Source organism: Mustela putorius, unplaced genomic scaffold, assembly GCF_011764305.1.
Source record: "Mustela putorius furo isolate JIRA1106 unplaced genomic scaffold, ASM1176430v1.1 tig00003962_pilon_pilon_pilon, whole genome shotgun sequence".
NCBI classification, from domain to species: Eukaryota; Metazoa; Chordata; class Mammalia; order Carnivora; family Mustelidae; genus Mustela; species Mustela putorius.
Window position 1 is genome coordinate 10,062,005 of NW_025422106.1, and position 23,611 is coordinate 10,085,615.

At 43.8% G+C, this 23,611-nt stretch overlaps 1 long non-coding RNA gene across 2 annotated transcripts in view; it reads right to left on the reverse strand.

Annotated features, from left to right (window-relative positions):
* LOC101677067 overlaps positions 1-23,611 on the reverse strand; it is a 54,393-nt gene that overhangs the window by 4,569 nt on the left and 26,213 nt on the right. For both annotated transcript variants that reach the window (XR_199089.3, XR_006603799.1), the window contains exons 4-5: positions 9,920-10,034; positions 4,745-4,911 (exon numbers count right to left, since the gene is read on the reverse strand). This is a non-coding gene — a long non-coding RNA (uncharacterized LOC101677067). The remainder of the gene's footprint in view (positions 1-4,744; positions 4,912-9,919; positions 10,035-23,611) is intronic.

The following is a 23,611-nucleotide window of genomic DNA, read 5'->3' on the forward strand; positions in this document are numbered from 1 at the left end:
AGAGTATGAGACTCTTGATCTTGGGGTTTTTAAGTTCGAGCCCCACACTGGGTGTAGAGATTACTTAAAAAAATAAAATGTTAAGAAAACGAATCATAAGGTTATTGTGATGGTTAAGTGTGAAGGGCATACAATAAACCCTCAGTCAGCATTAGCTGCTGTCACTCCACAGACAGAAGAAGGTGTTTTTGTTTTTGGTTTTGGCAAAGGCTAATCCCTGGGGAGGCCTGCCAATGGTGTCATCCTCCATGGAATTAACAGACATTCGTCACCAGACAGGCCTAATGAAAGCCCGTTCCCCCTGGGGTGGTGCGGGGAGTTCCTCCTCTGAGTCTGGCAGCTCACCCCGTGGCTGTGCACTAGCCAACAGCTGTCCATTCAAAGGAGCATTTAGAAGCACTTGTTGAAAGCCATCCTCCACGTGCACGGGCTGCACGGGATGATGGTGGGATACGAGGGTGTACAATATAGTGTGTGCACACTCGTGCCTGGTGGGGAGAGCCCTCCGGGGCACCAGCAGCAACCGCTACCTTTTATCTGTGGCACTTGGAGCAGAGCCGATGTGACCCTCAGGAGACGCCTCAGGAAACCTGCAGGTGAAGCTAACTTGGCACAAGGCAGAGCCACGAAGTGAGGGGGAATAGAGTTCCAGAGCAACGACATATCTGAGCCCCGTATCAAATAACATCTGAAGGGGGAAGTATTCTCCCACTTTTCCTCTGGGATCCGATGAATTGCTTAAACCATTTTGAGTGAGATTTTCCTTCACTTGAAACTGAAATAATCCTAAGTGATACAGGTGATATCTAATTCACATCTGCCTCCCGCCTTAAATTTCACAACCTTATTGGCGGTTGTTAATGCTTAATTCAATGAACTGTTGCTATTGCCTAGCTAGCTGGTTTCAGAAAAGAGTAAATCCTAGGTATCGTTTTTTTGTTGTTATTGTTGTTTGTTTGTTTGTTTTCCCCTAGGTACCGTTTTAAGCAAAATTATATTATGGAAAATCGCAAACAAATACAATCATAGAGACAATAGTATAACGAACCTCCATGCTCCTATCACTCTGTTCGGACAATGGTCAACGCGTGAACAAACTTATTTTACCTATTCTGCCTTCTGCCCCCCAAAATGGATTATGATTATTACTATTTTTTAAAAGATTTTATTTATTTATTTGACAGACAGAGATCACAAGTAGGCAGAGAAGCAGGCAGAGAGAGGAGGAAGCAGGCTCCCTGCTGAGCAGAGAGCTCGAATGTGGGGCTTGATCCCAGGACCCTGGGATCATGACCTGAGCTGAAGGCAGAGGCTTTAACTCACTGAGCCATCCAGGCACCCTGATTTTTTTTTTTTTTTTTTTTTTTTTTTGAGAGAGAGAAAGAGAGAGCACACAGGAGGGTCAGAGGGAGAGAGAGAGAATCGTAAGCAGGTTCCACGCTCAGCATGGAGCCCAACATGGAGCTCAATCTCATGATGCCCTGAGATCATGACCTGAGCCAAAATCGAGAGTTGGATGCTTAACTGACTGCACCCCCCCAAAATGGATTATTTTTAAAGCATATGCCTGCTTTATTTTATTTGATGAGTGTGCTTGGGTCACAGGACGGCACCACAACTGCCAAGGAGCGGACAGGGCAGAGGTCTAGCCCCCTTCAAACCCCAAGACTTCTCTAGCAGAGGAGTCCCCTTGATGCTGGCAAGTCAAGGTGGTGACTTTCCATTACAAGTGGTATTAACAGTGATGCTGGCGAGAGAGGGAGGGATCAGGGGAAGCTTTCAGATAGGAAGAAGGACTAAATTGAGCCCTATGAACTGGGTAGAATGTAGGTACCTAGAAAGACCAGAGAATGGGATTTATTTTTATTTCTAATAAAACAATAAGTATAATCATTAAGAAAAATTGGAAAAATAAAGAAATGTAAGAAAAAATAGTCATTAGAAGTTTCATTAACCAGAAAGGTCATTGGGGTTTGTTTTCAGTATTTGGTTGTTTTTGGTTTTTTTTCCTCTCTCTAGGTTAGTTGTAACTATACTGCAAATCTGTATCTCTCTAGTTTTATTTAACAGGATAAGCAGTTTTCTGTTACTGTGGACTCTTTGTAAACTTAATTTTTAACAGATGCATAGTAGTTCATTAAGAACATATTCCATAGTTGATGTGCTCAATTCCCCGTATTTTGGCATTCTAATTCCATTTTTGTGTGTGTGATTATAAATAACCATGTGATGAATATGGTTTGTTTAAAACTTTTTCTGTATTTAGAGGTATTTAATTACTATGGACTACCAAAAGCAAAATTACTTTTTTAAAAAATATTTTATTTATTTATTTGACAGACAGAGATCACAAGTAGGCAGAGAGACAGGCAGAGAGAGAGGAAGGGAAGCAGACTCCCTGCTGAGCCGAGAGCCCGATGCGGGGCTCCATCCCAGGACCCTGGGATCATGACCTAAGCCAAAGGCAGAGGCTTTAACTCACTGAGCCACCCAGGCGCCCCATAAAGCAAAATTACTTTTAAGAAAATATGAAGAGTGGGGCATTTCCCTTTTTTGTTTGTTTTGTTTGTTTGTTTGTTTTTGGCCCCTGCCAATCTGAGTGGGGCATTTCTTTCTTTTTTTTTTTTAAGATTTTATTTATTTATTTGACAGAGAAAGATCACAAGTAGGCAGAGAGGAAGGCAGAGAGAGAGGGAAGCAGGCTCCCCGCTGAGCGGAGAGCCCGATGCAGGGCTCGATCCCAGGACCTTGAGATCATGACCTGAGCCGAAGGAAGCGGCTTAACCCACTGAGCCACCCAGGTGCCCCTGAGTGGGGCATTTCTAATACTGATTTTATGCCATCTTGTGTTGTCATATAGTAATCTCAAGAGGCATTCCAATTTTTTCAAGATACATTGGTAGATACGGATGAATTTTAAGAGTAAAAGCCTTAGATTATACGACAAAGAAATTGGATCTTTAACTGGACACACAGCCATGAAGAAGAAAAGGTCTACATTTGCCAGCCTCCCTTGTAGCTCAGTGCTACCCTGTGATTAAGTTTTGGCCAATGGAATAGAAGCAGAAATGTTCTCTTGGTAGTGGCTAGAAACCTTCCCCAGTAGGTGTTTTTTGCCCTCTTTTTCCCCTTTCTTTCATTTTACTGGCTAGAAAGTGGATGCCACCTTGTGGGGGTAATGAGCATAAGGACCAAAGCACAGGCATGGTGGGGAGAGGAGCTGGAAGAAGCCAGGGTCCCTGAGAACTCTGAAGGATAGAGCCACCATTCCACTTTTCCACCACGGCCCTCTTTGCAAGGGAAAGAAAGAAAGTTCTATCTTTTTTTTTTTTTTTTTTAAGATTTTATTTATTTATTTGACAGACAGATCACATGTAGGCAGAGTAGCAGGCAGAGAGAGAAGAAGGGAAGCAGGCTCCCCACTGAGCAGGGAGCCCGATGCCGGACTCGATCCCAGGGCCCTGGGATCATGACCCGAGCCGAAGGTAGAGGCTTTAACCCACTGAGCCACCCAGGCGTCCCAATAAAGTTCTATCTTAAGCCTCTGATGGTTTGGTTTTCTACCACATCAAGCCAAACCTAGTTCTAATACAGTCTGGTTTTAGAAACTAGGAATGGCATTGCTACCCTCTGTTTCATAAGCCTGGAGACGTTGAGAGTTACTGCCATGGGAAGCATTTCAAATGTATTTTGAGAACATAGCATTGGGTTTCGTTTCTTAAGTCTTCCTGATCCCAACGCAAAAGCCAGCGTCTGCAACAGGAAATTCCAAGTTCAGCTGTGAGATTCATGATGTCCAAACTCTAATATAGTTGCCTCAACTGTAAAGGAAAAGAAAGGACTGGGGCAGGGCAATCGTCTCCCAGTTTATCTTGTTTCCAGAGATTACCAACCCCACTCCAAGAACTATTAAAAGGCCCTCTTGAGAGAACTACAACCAAAAATGGCATTTGGCATCTCTCTGGGAACACATTTAACTCTGCACCTAGAAGAATAACCTGTTTTAATTGCTAAAAAGCTCAAGTCAAGACATGTTTTCATCTGGGCTGGAAAAAGGAAACTACTGAGAAAATACTTTAAAATAAAAATGCCAATCTAAAAAGGAAGCAAAACGCCAAGCCCAAAGAAGGTTGTGTTAGAATGTACTTCGGTTACAGTAAATCAAGTTTGCTGAAAACACACTTTGGGACTCAGATCTAAAATACATAGGATTTTGTATTTGCACTGGGGATTCAGGGTGTTTGATTCCCCAAGGACCGGGGAATCAGGGTGTTTTGTTCCTTAAAAAAAAAAAAAATGTTAAAAAAAAGATGGTTATTTGGACTCCTGGCTGGCTCAGTCAGTAAAGCATCCAACTCTTGATCTTGGGGTCGTAATTTTGAGTCTCACGTTGGGTGTAGAGATTACTTCAAAGAAAAAAAAAAAGTGATTCGTGGGCATGAGGAAGGGAGTGCAATATTTTACTGTGATGTATAGAGTGATCCTGGTGCCTTCCTTTTCCTGCCAAAAGGAGAACTGGTCAGCAGTGAAAATCAGGTTCAGACTCAAAAGCAAAGAGCTGCACCCAGGTGATTCTCTCCAGAATTAAATAGGAACATCAAGTTAGCTCAATGGCATGTCCTATGGTGTACAGAGGTCTCTCTCTCTCCCTCTTTTCCAAATGGCCCGCTTCCTGTCCCCTCTACCAAACCACATGGGAGGGGTCTGGCCAGCTTCTGCAAGATCCCCTCTGTCCCTGACTCACCACAGACTGAAGCATCCAGTGTGTGTACAACCATGCGGTCCACTCTGGAGCAAGCGGAGAGCGGCTGTGCAATCTGTGACTTGGCACACAGCAGTGTGTGAGCCCGAGCCAGCGATCCTCCCGCCAGTCTGCACACCTCTGCACCACTCCAGTCAGGTGCCGCCCACCTGGGGAAAGCAAGCAAAGGTAAGTGTTGTTTGAGAGGCGAAGCCGAACGGAGGTGGCAAATCTGTCTCGAAGGAAATCATGCCATGCAGCCCAAAGCTGGTGTGATTAAAAAGAAACATGCAACCATCCTTGGCCGTTCTCTTCTCGTGATAAATAATCAACCTTCAGCAGGTCTAACAGTCCATTTCTGTATGGACTTTAGGAGGTTTCTGGTATTGCAAGTCTTTTTCAGAATAGATATTTCACCTCTAGGGTAAAGGAGACACTGGCAATGAAATCTATACCCTTTGAGGGGCAGTGAGCCCCACATTGAACTTGAATCAGTGATGGGCTTTAACATTATATGCCAGTGTGTTCAGCCAGGATTACGGCTCATTATTATTTTGTGCTTTCTAAAAGCCACCTGCCTGCTGTCACGGCCCTGGGAAGGGTGCCTTCGTGCACTTTCCCTTTAAGAGTTGTTAGTGTTTCCCTTGGTAAAGTTCCAAATGCCCTCTGGACTAATTGGCACAATGTGAGAATTTTCCAATTTGGAAGAGAAAGAGCCTGTTCTCCAGGGAAGGTTCTTCAAGGTAATTGCTCTCTGAGAGATTCCTGCCACTACCTTTGGCAGCCGTCACCAGAGACAAATCCCTCTTGCTGTTAGGAGGAGTTAGAAACCCACAGTGGGAAAAATAAGAGCTCAGGACAAACTTGCTGAGACCTTTGAAGCCGATGACCTTTCAAAAGGGAGGAAGTGGGGAAAAGGCCAGTGCAGGCAAAGGCAGCTGGACAACCCCTCCCCACCCCCCAACACAGGCATCATGGCTCTGCTAGACTTCTCCACTGTCCTCTTTCTCAAAGAGCTTCTGTGAGGGCAGGGGGCAGTAGAGGGAGCTCATGTATTAACCAGCATACCAAGCAGGGAGAGAACAGCACTTATTTGGAACAAATACTTGAACAAATTATTTGGACTAGAGGGAGGGCCCAAAGGATGTACTGTATAAGAAAAGTAGTGGATGGGGCACCTGGCCGGCTCAGTTACTAGAGCATGGGACTTTTGATCTCAGGGGGCCTGAGTTTGAGCCCCACATTGGGTGTAGAGCTTACTTAATAAGTTAAAAAAAAAAAAAAGATAGTGGCTAATCCAAGCAAAGATCCAAGAGGAATCTGGAGCTGTGTGTGCCCAGGGTATGAGGGGAGAGGAGAAGCAAAGACACAGGGAAGAGAGAAGGCCTTTCTGGACCACCATCTGCTACCCCAGAGGGCAGGGAATATGTGTGGGAAAAAGGCCAAGAGGGGAATGACCATAAAATGGGTAGCAGGCTGGGAAGAAGAGTTGAAAAATTAAAATGGAATAATGGTTTTCTGTGAGTCGTGGGCTGTAGGTTCCCTTCCCCAGCTGCGCTTTCAAATTTTCATTCAACTTGGTGGTGCTCCCTGTTGTACGTGTGGGTGAACACAATCCTTCTGGAAGCTGAGGAGGTGCTGAACTCTGTGGTCTGTTGACATGGGGTGAACAAAAGAGGAACGGTGTTGGACACGGGAGGTAGGAGAGTCCCAGCAGGGCTGTGGTACTTTCGTTCCTCTGCAGGTTCACATCACAGGCCTGGGAAATAGCAGGAAGGAGGAGGCAGCCAAAGTGTTCAGGCTTGGAGCTGAGCTGAGGGGCAGCCCCCTGGGGGAGGTCGCCCGGCTGGATGTGGATTCAGCAGGCCTGACTCCACAGCTCCTGTCTCCATTACCTGGATGGTCATGTCCCTCCTGAACGGGCCTTTGGAACTGTTGCAGCTAGGGCTGAAAGTCTGCTGGCCTCTGTTTCTGTTAGCAGGAGCATAGCAGGGGGGCCTCAAGGAGTATGTTTTGGAGCAAGAGTCTCTGGGTGTGAATTCTAGCACAGGTATTGATTTGACCTTGGAAAAATTATTCTGATTCTCTGTACTTCAATCCCCTCATTTGCAAAAAAAGCAAAACAAATAGATTGGTTCCTTCTTTTTATTTTTTTAAGATTTCATTTACTTATTTGACAAACAGAGATCACAAGTAGGCAGAGAGGCAGGCAGAGAGAGAGAGAGAGAGAGAGGAGGAAGCAGGCTCCCTGCAGAGCAGGGAGCCTGATGTGGGGCTCGATCCCAAATCCCTGGGATCATGACCTGAGCTGAAGGCAGAGGCTTTAACCCACTGAGCCACCCAGGTGCCCCATATTTTCATTACTTTCTAACAACACAGGACCATGCCATGAACCGTCCTGGAGTTCAGCAATGCTGATGATATCCTTTTATCTATCTTCCTGATCCACAGAAAGAATTCAGGTTCTGGACTCAAAACAGATTTGGTTCCAATCCCAGCTCTGGCCCCTCTAGCCGTGTCACTCTGGTCACACGATTTAACTTCCCTGTGAAAGGGGTAAAAACCACCTCCCCTGCAGGGTTGTTGGGAAGACGTACTACCAGGAAAAGTGCCTGGACACATCTTGTCCAACTGGTCTGAACGTGGAATGGCCCAGTGGCTCCCCTACCCCACTCCACTTGACGATACATATTCTAAACAGCTCTGGCGTTTCCTAGACTTTTCAGACTTCTCCCACATTTGGTTAAGTTTGGCTGAAGTTAATCTCACTTGTTGTTAATTGTGCCCTCTGTGTTGTCTGGACACGCTGTTCGCCTCGGCTCAGATCTTGCCGGGCAGGTTGGCTGAAATTGGCCTGGGTCAGTTCTCGAGAAGTACTGCGGGTTGTCTTGAGAAGCACTAGAAAATCCAAACTGGCAAAGATGGAAAGCACGAAATCAAGCACATTTATTATGAGCCGTCTGTTTCCCTTTCTCCTCCAGCTTTGGGTTGCTGTCCACGAGAGCTGTGCCTCCCCTGCTTCCAGGGACCTCCCCAGAGGCTGTCACTGAATGCTGTCATCTGTGCTCTTTCCTCCTCGTAAACAAGGAAGCCACGCCCCATTATAGCCCCTCCAGAAGGCTTGACTTCCCTCAGGGTGTGCATGGGGACCAAGGATGTTCTGTTTGGCTGTTGAAGGAGTGACCACAGAAAGCTGAAGGACTTGACAACATATATATCCCTATACAGGTGGCTAGAGATGCATGACAATTGTCCCAGAAGAATATATGTGAAGGCTAATGGTAGCTAGCTCTAAATGTAGGGTAACATGGTCTTATCCTTTTCTTCAATCTATATTTTATAATCTTTTCTACAATGGAAAGGTATGGCTTTTGCAATAGTGTCAAAATGACTGTTAAAGAGAAAATTGATATTCTTAGTTGGAAAATTCATCCGATGGACATTTATGAAGCCTGTGTTATAGCCAGTGCTGGGCTTGGCCCTGGATGAACAAAAGGTGTATAAAAGACTGGTGCGCTCAAAGAAACTGCAACAAGCTAGAGAACGCCTTCAATAAACAAATAAATATGTCGTGACAAATTGGGGTGCAGGCAACAAAAAGAAATGACCTGGCTGCCGGGATTTGATGGTAATGGGAGGAGGCTGTGCGTGGTGGAACCTACTTTAGGAGGTGGTTAATAGGTGCCATGTAGGCCCAGACCTGACAGAGGAAAAGGAGTGTGCAGCGCCAAGAGTAGGTGGAGAGGAGTTCCAGACACAGGAAGAGCCTGCGGGATGGACCGACAGCAAGAGCGAGCTTGGCACCCACACGTGTTTGGGGAGTGGAGGTGGTATTGTGGAGGGGCAGGGCCCAGCTCATGCAGAGCCTCTCAGCCTTGGCAAAGACTGTGGTCTTCATTCTAAAGGCAAGAGGAAGCTAGCTAGGAGGTTCTTGAAAGAGAAGAAAGAGGCCAGTTGCGTCCATGGAGCTGGAAGGAGGTTCGTGGGTTTAGGGCATTTTGAAAGGAAAACAAATAGACAAAGCATGCTATTGGATCAGAGGTGGGAAGGAGAGGGAGGGAGGTGCCGTAGATGGCTTCCTGTTTTCTCGTTTGGAATTATCACCAAAGTGAGGCAGATTGTGGGAGGAACAGGTTTGGGCATGTTAAATTTCAGATGTCTGAGTTTATTAAAAGGGCGGTATTCAGAGGTGACTCAGCCCTCTGATGTGATGAAGTCCAATGCAAACAAGAGAAACAATTCACCAAATTGCTTTGGCATATCATAACAGATTTATAAAGGTTTAGTTCCCTATTTATAGAACTGTTAAGGAACTAAAAGTCAGGTATAATTTTCAGCTGTACTTCGGTTCATTTTATGGGTGACAGTACATGCTATGGGGGCATTTGGTAGTTTGGAGTTCCATAGGATAATGGCTATAATCCTCATGAAAGCCAAACATCTACTATAGATACACTACACAATATATTAAACTGATTTCCAGTACAGGTTTCTGGAAAACGTAAAGTGGCTGGTTGGTGTGTGGTCTGTGGATGTGCAATAGTTATCCTTGATTTAGCACTTTGTGCTCCACATTCTGTGACACTCTATAAATACCTCACTCGAACCCCACATTATTTATCATCCATCTTGCATGCAAGAAGAAAAAGCTCAGAAAGGCTGAGTAAGTTGCCCAGGGTCACAGAGCGAGGAAAGGGTAGAGTCTATAGTGGACCCAGGCCAAAATGGGATTGAGAATGAGAGAGGTTTACTGGGGCGTGACACCCACAGATAGACAAGACCCAGCACAGACCAAAGTCTCTGCCAGCCCAACATGGAGCTCTGAAGCAAAGACTGCCCATTTCAAGGGGTCCCGTATTTGGGCAGAGATGGGTTGGTCCTTGTGCCACTACTGCAGCTCACCCATTGGCTGAGGAGAGCACTCCAAGAAGAGCATGACCTCAGCTTGAAAACTGGGCTGGCCCCTCAAGGCTGTCAGCGAACTGCACTCCTAGTATCAGGCACTTGGGATCTCCTTAAATGGGGATCTCAGCAGTGCATCTTCCTGTCTGTCACAAGCTCTAAAAAATGGCCAGTGCTCCTTTCATCCAAGAGAAGGGTGTATGTGACTTATCTATCAGGTGCAACAAATCGTCCCAAAATGTAGCAGCTTAAAACAGCAAGCATTTATTATCTTACAGTTTCTGAGGGTCAGGAATCCAGGCATGGCTTAGCTGGAAGCTTCTGGCTGAAGGTCTTCTGTAAGGTTGCAGTCAACTTGTAGCTGGGGTCATGGTCTCATCCGAAGGCTCAGCTGGAAGGGAAACAGGCTTCTAAGCTCACTTGTGTGGTTGTTGGCAGAATTTGAACCCTTATCACCTGGGCCTCTCCACAGGAGAGGGACTTCATGACATGGCAGCTGACTTCCTCTAGAGGAGAGGAAGCAATCTGAGAGGCAGTGAGAAAGAGGATCCATGGTGGAAGTCATGGTTTTTATAACCTACTCTTGGACTTGACATCCCATTACTTCTACCACAGTCTATTTGTTAGAACTGAGCTAGCAAATCCAGGCCATATTCAAGGGATGTACGACCATAAGAATACCAGGAGTATTCAGAGGCCCTTTCAGAGGCTGCCTACCATAGGCATAAACAACACTAATGAGGGGCGCCTGACTGGCTCAGTGGGTAGAACATGCGACTTCTGATCTCAGGGTCTGAGTTCAAGCCCTATGTTGGGTGTAGGGCTTACTTTAAAAAAAAAAAAAAGGCAATAATGACAGTAATAATGAGTTTACCCACCATGTGTTAAATATTTGCATGAATTAGGATTGGTATTAGGGCTTCACATGTATTACCTCATTACCTTTATTTTTATTTTATTATTTTTCTAAGTAGGCTCTGAGCACAACACGGGGCTTGAACTCACCACCCTGAGATTAAGAGTCACGTGGTCTACCCACGGACCCAGCCAGGTGCCCCCCAACTCCTTTACTCACTCAGGATCCATCAGCTAGTAGGCATTGAGCTGTGGAGAAGAGAAAGACAACTGAAGTACACTTCTTGTTCTTGAGGTGCTCGTGTCCAGTGGTATAATCTGTTTCATGTTTTACGAAGGAGGAAAAGAGGGGTCACATGGTTTGCAAGTAAGTGGCTGAGCTAGGAGGTCAAACAAAGCTGGTCAGGATGACATCAAGGCCAATAATTTTTGTGAAGATAGCATACTCCTGAATCCACAAGCTTGAAAACATTGCTAGTCTAAGAACAACTGTGAGGAAGAAACAAGTCACAAAGAATATATACACTGTAATTCCAATTATATGAACTTCAAAAACAGGGGCTTGCTGAGAGGTACACAAAGAGCAGATACACTGAATAGAACAACAAAAAACTGGATGGTGCCCATCTCCGAGGGGAGGAGAATGTGAGGAGGAATGGGCCCCACAGGGCTCCTGGGGAGCAGAGTACTCTTCTGGACCTGGTGGCTTCGTCCAATTTATGATGACACCTGCAACTGTACATATGTTCTGTTTGCTCCTCTGTATGGATGACATAGTTCGCAATATATAAAAGTACAGTAACAAGCAACTGTGTGGTGAGGGATGTTATTGGCCAGGTGCGCAGGCACCTGTGATGGCAGGTAAAGAGCTTTCTTTTTCAGAGACACAGGGACAGAAGGCTTTTTTGCCTTCCGCAAATGTCTCACAGAGGTGAACTTGCATCCTGGCTTACCACTATGGTAACATGCATTAGACCCAAAATAAATTCTGAGGACAGTGCTTGGTGACATCATCTTGCCATTTGAGCCAACGTGTCTGAGCATTCCTAAAAGGGCTGCTGAAGAGTGAGACCCCATTTATGTTGTAGCAATAGCCACTTGGAGCTTTCCAGAGCAAAGTGCAACTCTGTACAAAAGTGCAAGGGAAAGCTCGCTCCTGCATACCTCAGGTTAATTAGGCTTTACTTTATTATCCTTCTGAGCCTGTCAGAAAAGCAGAGTAAGGGGGGGGCGGGGTTGCCTGGTTGGCTCACTCAAAAGAGTGTGTGACACTTGATCTTGGGGTTGTGAGTTCGAGTCCCACATTGAGTAAAGAGATTACTTGAATAAACAAACAAACAAACAAATAAACTTTAAAAAAATCCAGAGGGGACTTCTGGATTGGGTTTTGTTTGAGACTCTGGACCCAGGCCAGTTGGAAATATATGAGAGGAATCTGGAAGTCAGTCTCTGTCCACAAGAAGGATGGGGATGAGGGAAGGGACTGGGAGGAGATGTCCTATCTCCTTTGAGGATTTTGAGCTCATTCTATCTAATCCCACCTTGGTCAAGATGGAGCTCAGCTTTCTGAATTACCAGCCCTCTCTAGATCCTTCCTGGGCTCCTGACATTGTTCTATAGATAGGCTTGTGGGGAGGGGTGGTTTACCTGCACTGAAGAGTCACATGACACTGACGGGTATTTAGGGTCTAGAAGAGCATCTTTTCAGTATGTATATGTCCGTGGGTGGGGGAGGTGTAGGATTGCCAGAGAAACACCTGTTAAATTTAACTTTCAGATAAGCACCTATTAAATTTACATTTCAGATAAACAATAAATAATTTTTTAGTATAAGTATGTCCCAAGTATTACATGGGACATACTTAAACATTATTCATTGCTTAGCTAAAATTCAAATTTAACTCTTCAATTCAATATCCCATATTTTTATATCCTAAATCTGGCCACCAGAGGGGAGGGCTTGATCTGCTCATGATCCCTGCTTTTCTCCCCTTTCCCAGCCTTTGGAGGCTTCAACCTAGTGTACAGCCTAGTGCACAGGCTGTGCACCTGCTCTACCACTGGGTGTTTTAATAGTATTAAGAAATTATTGCTAATTGTGTTATGTGATAATGGCATTGTAGTTATGCTGTTTTTTTTTTTTTAGGTCGTATTTATTTATTTATTTGAGATATAGAGAGAGCATGAGGAGGGGAAGGGACAGAGAGAGGGAGAAGCAGGCTCCCTGCTGAGTAAGGAATCTGATGCGGGACTTGATCTCAGGACCCTGGGATCATGACCTGAGCTGAAGGCAGATGCTTAACTGACTGAGCCACCCAGGCACCCTATGCTGGTTTGTTTTTTTTTTTTAAAGGAGGTCTTATGTCTTAGAGATGCATACTAAAAATTTTATTTAAAAAATCAATAAAATATTTATAAACAAAATGATAGGCTATCTGACATTTACTCCAAAATAATATGAGGGGGGTATATATTGTGAAAAAAGTCTGATCATGGTGGTCTGGGACTAGCAGCAGAAGGAGGAAGGGAAGAAACTGCAGAGAGGCACAAGAGAATTTGGGGAATGATAGAAATGTTCCGTATTTTGATTACTGCAGTGGTTTCAAGGGAGTATATATCTGTTAAATCTCATTTAATTGTACACAAAAATGGATACAGTTTATTGTAAATGAATTTTACCTCAAAGGAAATAATCTCAATAAAGGGATAGCTCAATAAAAGTACCAGTTGGAAAACTAAAATGGGAGAGGAAGTGGACAGGGTTATGGATGAGACAGGGCTGGCCACAAGTTGGTTCCCAGCTGGTGGGGCTAGGTGGTGTTTACACATTGATTTCATTACACTGATTATCTGCTCTTTGAAGAGTCTGTATATAGCATTTTCCATAATAACAAGGTTTTTGAAAGATAATAAGAACAAAAGAAGAAAATTCTAAATTGGGTGTTTTGGAATTTCTCAACAATGTAAAAAATATCATTGGAATTAGATTTGGTTGATTGAGTTTGATTCACTGGAATTAGATTGATAACTGTGAATGACTGACATAAAACTTTTATTATTTAGAAGGAGTCTATACTCAGATTTCCTCTAAATGACTTTGAATTCTCATTGCACATTAAAGAAAAAAAAAATGAGAATCCAAAAAAGCAAGAATGCAAAATGGTACAGCCACTTTGGAAGACAGTTTGGCGGTTTCTTAAAAGCTAAACATAGTCTTACCATATGAGCCAGGAATCATACTTCTTGGTATTAACCCAAATGAGCTGGAAACTTATGTCCACACACAAACCTTCATATGAATGTTTATAGCAGCTTTGTTTATAATTTCCAAAACTTGGAATCAACCAAGATGTCCTTCAGTAGGTGAATGGATAAATAAACTTGGTACATGCCAACAGTAGAATAGTGTTCGACGATTAAAAAAAAAAAAAAAATGAGCCACCAGGGGATTGGGGTGGGGAAATGGGGAGACATTGGTCAAAGGGCACAAACTTCCATTTATTAGATTAACAAGTTTGATGATCTAATATATAGCATGGTGATTATAGCTAATAATATTGTATCATATGAGGGATAGAAGCAGAAAAATGTTCATCTTTAGTTCAGAAGGTTGATCTATGGCCTGCATAGTTTTGATAAGGATCAGATATGTGCTGGTTGCTGCATTCTTAAAGGGTCTGATGACCCTTAACTCACTGATAGTTAATATCAAACTGAATAATAAGCATCAGAGAAATCTTGCAAAAGTAGTTTTAAATGTAGAAATTCAAAGACATTTATGATCACATATTCCCTGAGTGTCCTCCTCCTTGGGCACTAAAGCATCTGACCACCAGCTTCATACAGCACAAAGTGCAGCTCTTTCTGCCCACGGGTCCTGCCCCCGTACTACTTAAATTAAACTTACTAAGTTGCATGGTAGAATAGCTCAAGAATTCTTTCAACTGTACTGCACCATTTTTGGTGTCCCATATGGGGACAATGGAGAGAATCCAAGACCACTGGTGTGATTAGGTAAGTCTTCTTTATCCCTAGCCTTTGTCACATACCTGAAAGGGATCAGTGGGAGCCATTATGGAGTTGAGGCACTCACCCAAGGCGGGACTGCTCCCTTGGGACTGGATCATGGATAAAGGTCGTGAGAAAGTTGCTTGGATTAGATAGTTCTATACTTTGGGTTTTTTTCATGTTTCTCACTTGTCCTTTCCCATGATCTGTTTGGCATTCTCCATCATGCTCTCAGATTGAAAGTACTTCTAGCTTAGATACATGGTGCTTAATATGATATAAAATAGCTTCCCCTTCTTGGGGGCACCTGGGTGGCTCTGCCAGTTAAGCCTCTGCCTTCAGCCTAGGTCATGATCTCAGGGTCCTGGGATCGAGCCCCACATCAGGCTCCCTGCTCCATGGAGAGCCTGCTTCTCCCTCTCCCTCTGCTACTTCGCCTACTTGTGCTCTCTCTCTATCTTTGTATCAAATAAATAAATAAATAAATAAAATCTTTAAAAATAAACAGGTGCCCCTTCTGATGGCCTCCACCGCGTCCATTAATACTAGTTCTAGAGGCTTACGAAGGGTAGGATCATTGATCGCAAAATATATCAACTCCCTCAAAATGGGTAGAGGCAGCCCCAGTCTCTGAGGCACTTCAGTCCATTCCCCAGCTTCTACTGTAGCCTAGGATGCAGTGGGGAAGTGAAGTGAGGTCAGCATCTCTTCTCAAGTGGCACAAAGGTGTCAGTGCAGTTGAGAAAGAGGGACACCTCTTGCCACTCTGAACCTGAGGAACCTTCAGCAAATTTCCTGATGGGACACCATTTGGAAGCTGAGGGGGATTTTGGTAATGGACTCCTATTTAGTTAAAGTACTCTCTTCACTTTATAGGAATTAACTATGGGATCAACTTCCTCGATCCCAGAGGATTCCCCTTTAGCCTGTCTCCTAGCACACTGGAGTCATATAGACAACAGGATTTAAAGAAGCAGCATCTCATCTTCCTCTGTAATGATGCCTGGCCTTAATATTCTCTGGAGGATGATGAAAAATGATCTACGAACCAGTCCTCAATACTTCAGTACTATTTATCAATTAGACCTTTCTTCCTAGGCATCAGGGAAAATGGACCAAACTGCCCTACTGACTCAGGCTGTTAGGGCACTGAGTCAGCATCCTGATCCAAGACAGACTTGGAGGATGTGTCTGGTAGGATTCCAGGTCCCTCCGCCATTGGATGTTTTAGATGATGGCTGTTTAAGCGGACTACCCCACCAAAGAAAACAACTGAGTCAGACAAACAAGAAAGTCAATCAGTAGAAGAAAAAGTTGAAATAAGCCTGCGAGTTGAGCCCAGGTCCCCTAGTAACTCCCCCTCCACACCAACCTTCAAAGCCTTCCACTTCTAGTCCAGCAGAACATAGAGAAGTGGAGCTTCGTACCTACCACTTAGACTAAGGCAGGATTGTATCTACTTCAGGAAGTAGCAAATGGGGAAATGGGCACAATTAACGTCCATGTCCCACTTCCCATGCTAGATTTGGTTCAAAGACCAAAATAGGACCAAATAGGACAATACTAAGAATCTAACCAAGTTTATAATGGATTTCAACAGGTATTTCTAATATTTGATTTGACCCGGCAGGATATCTAAATTATTCTAACAATGTCATACCCCAGAAGAAAAGGCCCAGATTTGGGCTGGGCACAAGAATTTGCAGATGAGCTGGCCACGAGGGATAGAAATCATTGTCCAGTAGGAGGAGACCCTGTTCTTAAGGCTGAGCCTCAATGGAACCATCAAGAGGACAGATCTGGCAGAGAACGATGAGACCATATGGTCACCCGTTTATTGGAGGGAATGAAAAGAGGATTTTCTAAACCTGTCAGTTTTGATAAAGTTAAGCAGGTAACCCAGGCAGATGATGAAAATCCAGCCTTGTTTCAAGGATGTTTAATAGAAGCAATTCATAAATATACAAGTTTAGGGTGCCTGGGTGGCTCAGTGGGTTAAGCCGCTGCCTTTGGCTCAGGTCATGATCTCAGGGTCCTGGGATCGAGTCCTGCATCAGGCTCTCTGCTCAGTGCTTCCCTCTCTCTCTCTCTCTCTGCCTGCCTCTCTGTCTGTTTGTTATCTCTTTCTGTCAAATAAATAAATAAAATCTTTATACACACACACACACACACACACACACACACACACACACATTTAGACCCAGCCACACTGGAAGGGATGGCTATCTTAAATGTGCATTTTATGAGCCAGTCAGCAGCAGACATTGGCTCTACATTGCCAAAATGGCCTTAGGCCCTCAAACTCCAAACCAGTGGCTGCTAGAAGAGGCCACTGGAGTCTTTAATAACAGAGATATGATTCCAAGACAGAAAAAGGATCACAGTGCTAAAATACACACCAGAATGTAGGCTTAAGTACTGGCTGCACTATTGTGGATCCCCTACAATGCCAGCAAGCCAGGAGCAGCAGAAGAAGCCAGCATCAGACAGAAGTCCAGGTAAGACCCCACGCTATAGCTACACCCAAACTGGACACTGGAGAAAAGGATGTCCTGATAAATGCCCTCCACCAGGACCATGTCCTGTTTGCAGAACAGGGGGACACTGGAAAAGGGAGGTCACCAGAGAGAGATGAAGACAGGGACTCACTGGTCACCAGAGAGAGACGAAGACTGGGACCCATTTCCTTTTTTTTTTTTTATTTTTAAGATTTTATTTGTTTATTTGTCAGAAAGAGCAAGAGAGAGCACAAGTAGGGGGAACAGCAGGCAGAGGGAGGGGCAGGATCCCCGCTGAGCAGAGAGCCCGATGCAGAACTCCATCACAGGACTTGGGATCATGACCAGAGCTAAAAGCAGATGCTTAACTCACTGAACCACCCAGGTGTCCCAGGAGCTCATTTCCCAGCCCGAGAGCAGCAACTTGAAGAGATGGTATAACAGGGCCCTGAGGCTGCTCCAGCTCCCCTAAACATCAAGATGGCTGAGCCCTGGGTGTGAGAGTTAAGTTCATTGAAATAGCTCTAAAGGATCTTGCTACTATTCCACACAAAACACCGATATCCTTTTAAGACAGAAACCAGGGCTAGCCTCTAACCACTCCTGAATAAATTTCTTAAATGTGGGATTCTTAAACCCTTCCAGTCCTCTTACAATACTCCTCTTTTGCCTATTAAGAAGCCTAATGGAGAATATAGACTTGTATAAGACCTTAGAACAATAAATGAAGCTCTCATCCCTATTCACCCTACAGTGCCAAATCCTTACACTATACTGACTCAAATTCTCAGCGATACGAAATAGTTTGCAGTGCTTGATGTAAAGGATGCTTTCTTTTGTAATCCCTTAAGGGAGGCGGCCCAGCCTTTATCTGCCTTTGAAGGGATTCCGTTAGGAGAACACCAAGCATGCCAGCTTGCATGGGCAGTCCTATCGCAGGAAGTTAGAGACAGTCCCCATTTGTTTGGCAATGTACTCAGGAGAGAACTGAGACTTCTTGCATGGCCTCAGGGAACAGTAGTATAATATGTCAATGATATTTTATTTTATTTTATTTACTTATTTTTAAAGATTTTATTTATTTATTTGACACACAGAGAGAGATTACAAGTAGGCAGAGAGGAGGCAGAGAGAGAGGAGGAAGGAGGCTCCTCGCTGAGCAGAGAGCCCGATGTGGGGCTTGATCCCAGGACCCTGAGATCATGACCTGAGCAGAAGGCAGGGCCTTAACCCACTGAGCCACCCAGGAACCCCATGTCAATGATATTTTAATATATAGCCCCACAAAAGAGGCCTCAGACTATAATTCTATTGTACTAAACTTTCTTAGAGGATACCGAGTATCGTGGAAAAAGGCTCAAATATCTAAACAGAAGGTATAATCCTTAGGATATAAATTACCTCCTAGATATCATTTCCTGTCCACTGAGAGAAAAAGAACTATAATAGAATTGGGGTCACCTGCCACAAAAAACCAACTCTGAACCTTTATAGGAATAGCTGGATTTTGTAGCCTGTGGATCCCAGGATTTGGAATCTTAGCTAAAACTCCATATGAGTCCATTAGAGGGCCAGATGAAGAGGCTTTAAAGAACAACAGGGGGGCCTTTCAACAACTAAAAACTAAACTGTCCGTGGCCCTGGTCCTAGCTCTACCAAACTTAGAAAAGCCATTTACCTTATTCATTGCTGAAAGTCAGTGCCACGCCCTAGGAGTACTAACACAAAAATGCAGGTATGAAACTGGACCTGTAGGATATTATCCAAAGCCATTGACAAGAGAGCCCAAGGATAGCCAGCATGCCTCCAAGCAGTAGCAGCTGCTGCACTGTTAGTAAAAGTGTCCAAACTTTCAATGGAACAGCCATTGACAGTGATGACTCCTCATCAGGTTCAAGGGCTTTTAGAAACTAAAGAACATCAGTGGATGACAGGGGGATGACTAAGTATCAAGCAATGCTTTTAGCTCCCCCAGTATTGCTCTCGAAATCTGTCAAACCTTAAACCCGGCATCCCTCGTACCTGGATCAGACCATGCCACTGTTGCATCTGTATGGACTGTAAAGAGGTAATAGAACTACTCTCTTCCAGCCATCCAGATCTAGAAGATCAAGCCATAGACAACAACACCGATGTTAGCTGATTTATGGATGGTAGTATTTTTATAGGAGGACAAAGAAAGCCTGGCTACACAATTATTGGTTTAATGAAAACTACTGAGGCCAACTCATTACAGATCAGTATTTTTTTTTTTAATATTTTATTTTTGGGACATCTGGGTGGCTCAGCTGGTTAAGTATCTGCCTTTGGCTCAGGTCATGATCCCAGAGTTCTGGGATGGAACCCTGCTGAGCGGGGAGTCTGCTTCTCCCTCTGCCCCTTCCCCTGCTCATGCTTTCTCACTCTCTCTCTCAAATAAATAAATAAAATATTTAAAAATATTTTCTTTTTAAAGATTTATTTATTTATTTGAGGGAGGGGTGAGTGAGTGGGGGAAAGGGCAGAGGGAAAGAGAAAAACTCAAGCAGACTCCCTGCTGAGCATGGAGCCCTCCTTGGGGCTCGAACCCATGACCCTGAGATCATGACCTGAGCCAAAATCGAGAATCAGATACTTAATTGACTGAGCCACCCAGATGCCCCAAGATTTTATTTTTAAGTAATCTCTACACCCAACATGGAGCTTGAACACACAACCAAAAGATCAAGAGTCACATGCTCCACTGACTGAGCCAGCCAGGCACCCACAAATCAATATTTCAGCTCAAAAGCAGAATGGATAGCTCTCCCTTGAGCTCTTCAGTTAGCTAAAGCCCTAAGAGTTAATATATACAGATTCAAAATATGCCTTCCTTGTACTTCATGCACATGTGTCATCTGGAAAGAAAAGAGAATTATTAACTAGTCATAATTCCCCTATTAGATATGGACCTGAAATTATAACTCTACTAAAGGCAGTTCATCTCCCTAAAGAAGTTGCTGTAATATATCTTAGAGAGGATATCAAAAGGGAAAGCATTGGGGTGCCTGGATGGCTCAGTTGTTAAGCCTCTGCCTTCAGCTCAGGTCATGATCCCAGGGTCCTGGGATCGAGCCCCACATCGGGCTCCCTACTCAGCAGGAAGCCTGCTTCTTCCCTCTCCCATTGCCCCTGCTTGTGTTCCCTCTCTTGCTGTGTCTCTCTCCATCAAATAAGTAAATAAAAACCTTTAATTCTAAAAAAAGAAAAAAAAAAAACGGGGAAACATTTAGAATCTAAAGGAAATAATTTAGCCAACTGGCACCCAACCTGGCAGTTCACACTAAACTAGTTATGAGTTTTATAGCAGTCTCTAATCCCTTAAGCACTGTGGTTCCCAAGTATACTATAGAAGAAAGCAACAGAGCACTTGGGGAAGGATCTACTAAAACAGCCAAGAGATGGTACAAGAATGATAACGGAAAAATCTTTGTCTCTAAGGAAAAACAATGGAAATTAGCAATAGGCCAGCACCAGGCTACTCATATGAAAAGAAAAGCTTTATGGGATTTCACCAAATCCTTGTATGATGGAATAGGATTAAGAGCCCTTTTACAAAAGGCATGTAAATCCTATGCAATATGTGCCCAGGTTAACTGAGAAGGTGTATTATAATCATCCGCCTCTTTTTTTTTTTTTTTAAGATTTTAAAGATTTTTATTTTTAAGTAACCTCACACCCAATGTGGAGCTCAAACAGACAGCCCCAAGATCAAGAGTAGAATGCTCTACTGACCGAGACAGCCAGGTGCCCTGACCAGCTTCTCTTTTAAAACTTGAACAAAAACATGGACTATATCCTGGGGAAGACTGGCAAACTGATTTCACACAAATGCTACCTTGTGAGGGATATAAATATTTATTAGTCTGCCTTTACTGGATGGGTGGAAGCCTTCACATGTAAGACAGAAAAGGCTACTGAGGTAACAAAGACTTTATAAGGGAAATTATCCTCGGTTTGAGCTTCCTTGATCTCTTCAAAGTGACAAGGGCTAATCCTTTATAGCCCAAGTAACTTAACACAAAGCCCAAGCCCTTAAAATTAAATATTATTTGCATATAACCTGACATCCTCAATCATCAGGTGAAGCTGAAAAGATTAATCATAATTTAAAAAGAGGGACACCTGGGTGGCTCAGTGGGTTAAAGCCTCTGGGATGGAGCCCTGCATCAGGCTCTCTGCTCAGTGGGGAGCCTGCTTCCCCCTCTGCCTCTCTGCCTGCTTGTGATCTCTGCCTGTCAAATAAATAAATAAAATATTTTTTAAAAAAATAATTAAAAAAATAATTTAAAAAGATATCTCACAGGGCACCTGGGTAGGTCAGTCAGTTAGGTGCCCAACTCTTGATTTCAGCTCAGGTTGTGATCTTGGGGTAGTGGGATCGAGCGCAATTGGCTTGATCACATTGGGCTCCACACTCAATGCAGAGATTTTCTCTCTCCCTCTCCTGTTGCTCCTTCCCCTGCTCGCTCTCTCTCTAAAACAAACAAACAAATAAATAAATAAAATCTTAAAAAGAAAAAAGACATCTCACTCCGATGAGCCTAGAAAAAAAAAAAAGAAAACTGGATAACTCTTTCACTAATAGGTCTCTTAAGAGTTAAGAATCACCCCATGGGAAGGGCGCCTGGGTGCCCAACTAACTTCCAACTAACTGGCTCAGTCAGTTAAGTATCTGACTTTGGCTCAGGTCAGAATCTTAGGGACCTGGGACAGAGTCCTGCATCAGGTTCCATGCTTAGCAGAGAGTCTGCTACTTGCTCTCTCTCTCTCTCTTTCTCAAATAAATAAAATTAAAAAAAAAAAAAAAAGAAAACCTCCATGGAAAAGATTGGGGTAAAGCCTTTTTTCTTTTTAAAGATTTTATTTATTTACTTGAGAGAGAGAGAAAGTGCAAGCATGAGCAGGGGGAGGGGCAGAGGGAGAAGCAGCTCCTTGCTGAGCAGGGAGCCCGGCACAGGGCTTGATCCTAGGAGCCTGGGATCGTGACCTGAGCCAACAGCTGACGCTTAACTGACTGTGCCACCCCTGTACCCCTAAGCCCTTTTGAACTGACATATGGTAGACCTTTCCTTACTATTGATTTATCCTTGGACCCAGATTATAATAACCTCTCAAATTTTTCATAAGCTGGATTAGTCCATAGAACTCTCAACAAATATGCCAATAAGGTACTGCCCAAACCAGACCTAAGGAAACTCAAATTTCTTTGCAAGTAAGCCCTGGACAACTAGTCTATTTAGAAGATTGGAAAGAAAAGAACTCTGGAGAACTAATTCCTAAATGGAAAGGACCTCACAGGGTTGTATTAGCACTCCCACTGTTGTAGAGCTAGAAGGCCACTCAATGTGGACTCGTATTTCCAGAATTAAACTTATACCCCCTTCAACACAGGCTGACAACAAGCTGGACAACGTGTCCTCATAGTCTGTGAACCAGTGGAAGATCTCAAACTCCTCTTCAAACAACAAGATAAGAAGAAATGAAGGTCTTTTTTCTTCTACTTGCTATCTACAAACCACACCTAAATGGTAACTCTTTTCTTCAATGCACACAACGTTATTCTGAGCTCCAAAACCATGTGGCTTATTGCCCATATCAAGCACTTCAGGCCTCCCTGGGTGGGTTTCTCCCCGACAAGGCACAGATTGGCATTATTTACATCAATGTGTCACCAATAGGATACCTCACCCTAATACTAGCACATACAGGGATATTTCTATTAGTAAGAAGAATGTTTCTTGCTGGCCTGTGTTACATCATAAATGTCACATGGGGCTCTCCAGGCCATAAGAGACCTTTCTTTTATCCTCAAACTATCAAAATTTTAATTGAATATGCCAATCCACAGATAGGCCCCTGACAACAGATTCCCCGACTAACTAATCCTTCCTATCAATCCAACCAGGAAAAATTATATCAAATATAGGATGGATCTATGTAGCTTACTCCCACAGTAGGACACCTAAGCCAAAAGGCCCTTTTATGCTTAGAAAAAAAAAAAAAACTATACCCTTGATTCATGGCCCAATAATACTTGCTAAATGCGATGGCTCCCTGTAGAAGCCCGTGACCATACCATTATTTTAAGGCAACCAAATAGGTTTGCTACTGACTGGACAAGGTGAGCAGACATCAAATGGCTAGCACTTAATGGAACACAATGGTTATGTGGATCAGATTTATGGCCATTGCTTCCAACAGGCTGGACACATGGCTGTGGCAATAAGATTTTCCAAATCTAGCTAATTTTCCATTTCTAAAACAATGATGGACAAGGTCTGCATTCCATAGCTATGACCATCTGACATCTATTATTCTTCCACCAGTAGGTCTATAAGATGTTATATGGCACATGGAGTCCCTTGATAAATATACAATTAAGGTCTTAAATGGCTCTCAAAATACCATTATATTATTAAACATTAAAATGACCCAAGTGAGTAAATCAGTTACAAAATAGAATGGCAGGAGTGCCTGGGTGGCTCAGTGGGTTAAGCCTCTGCCTTCAGCTCAGGTCATGATCTCAGGGTCCTGGGATCGAGCCCCGCATCAGGCTCTCTGCTCAGCGGAGAGCCTGCTTCCCCCT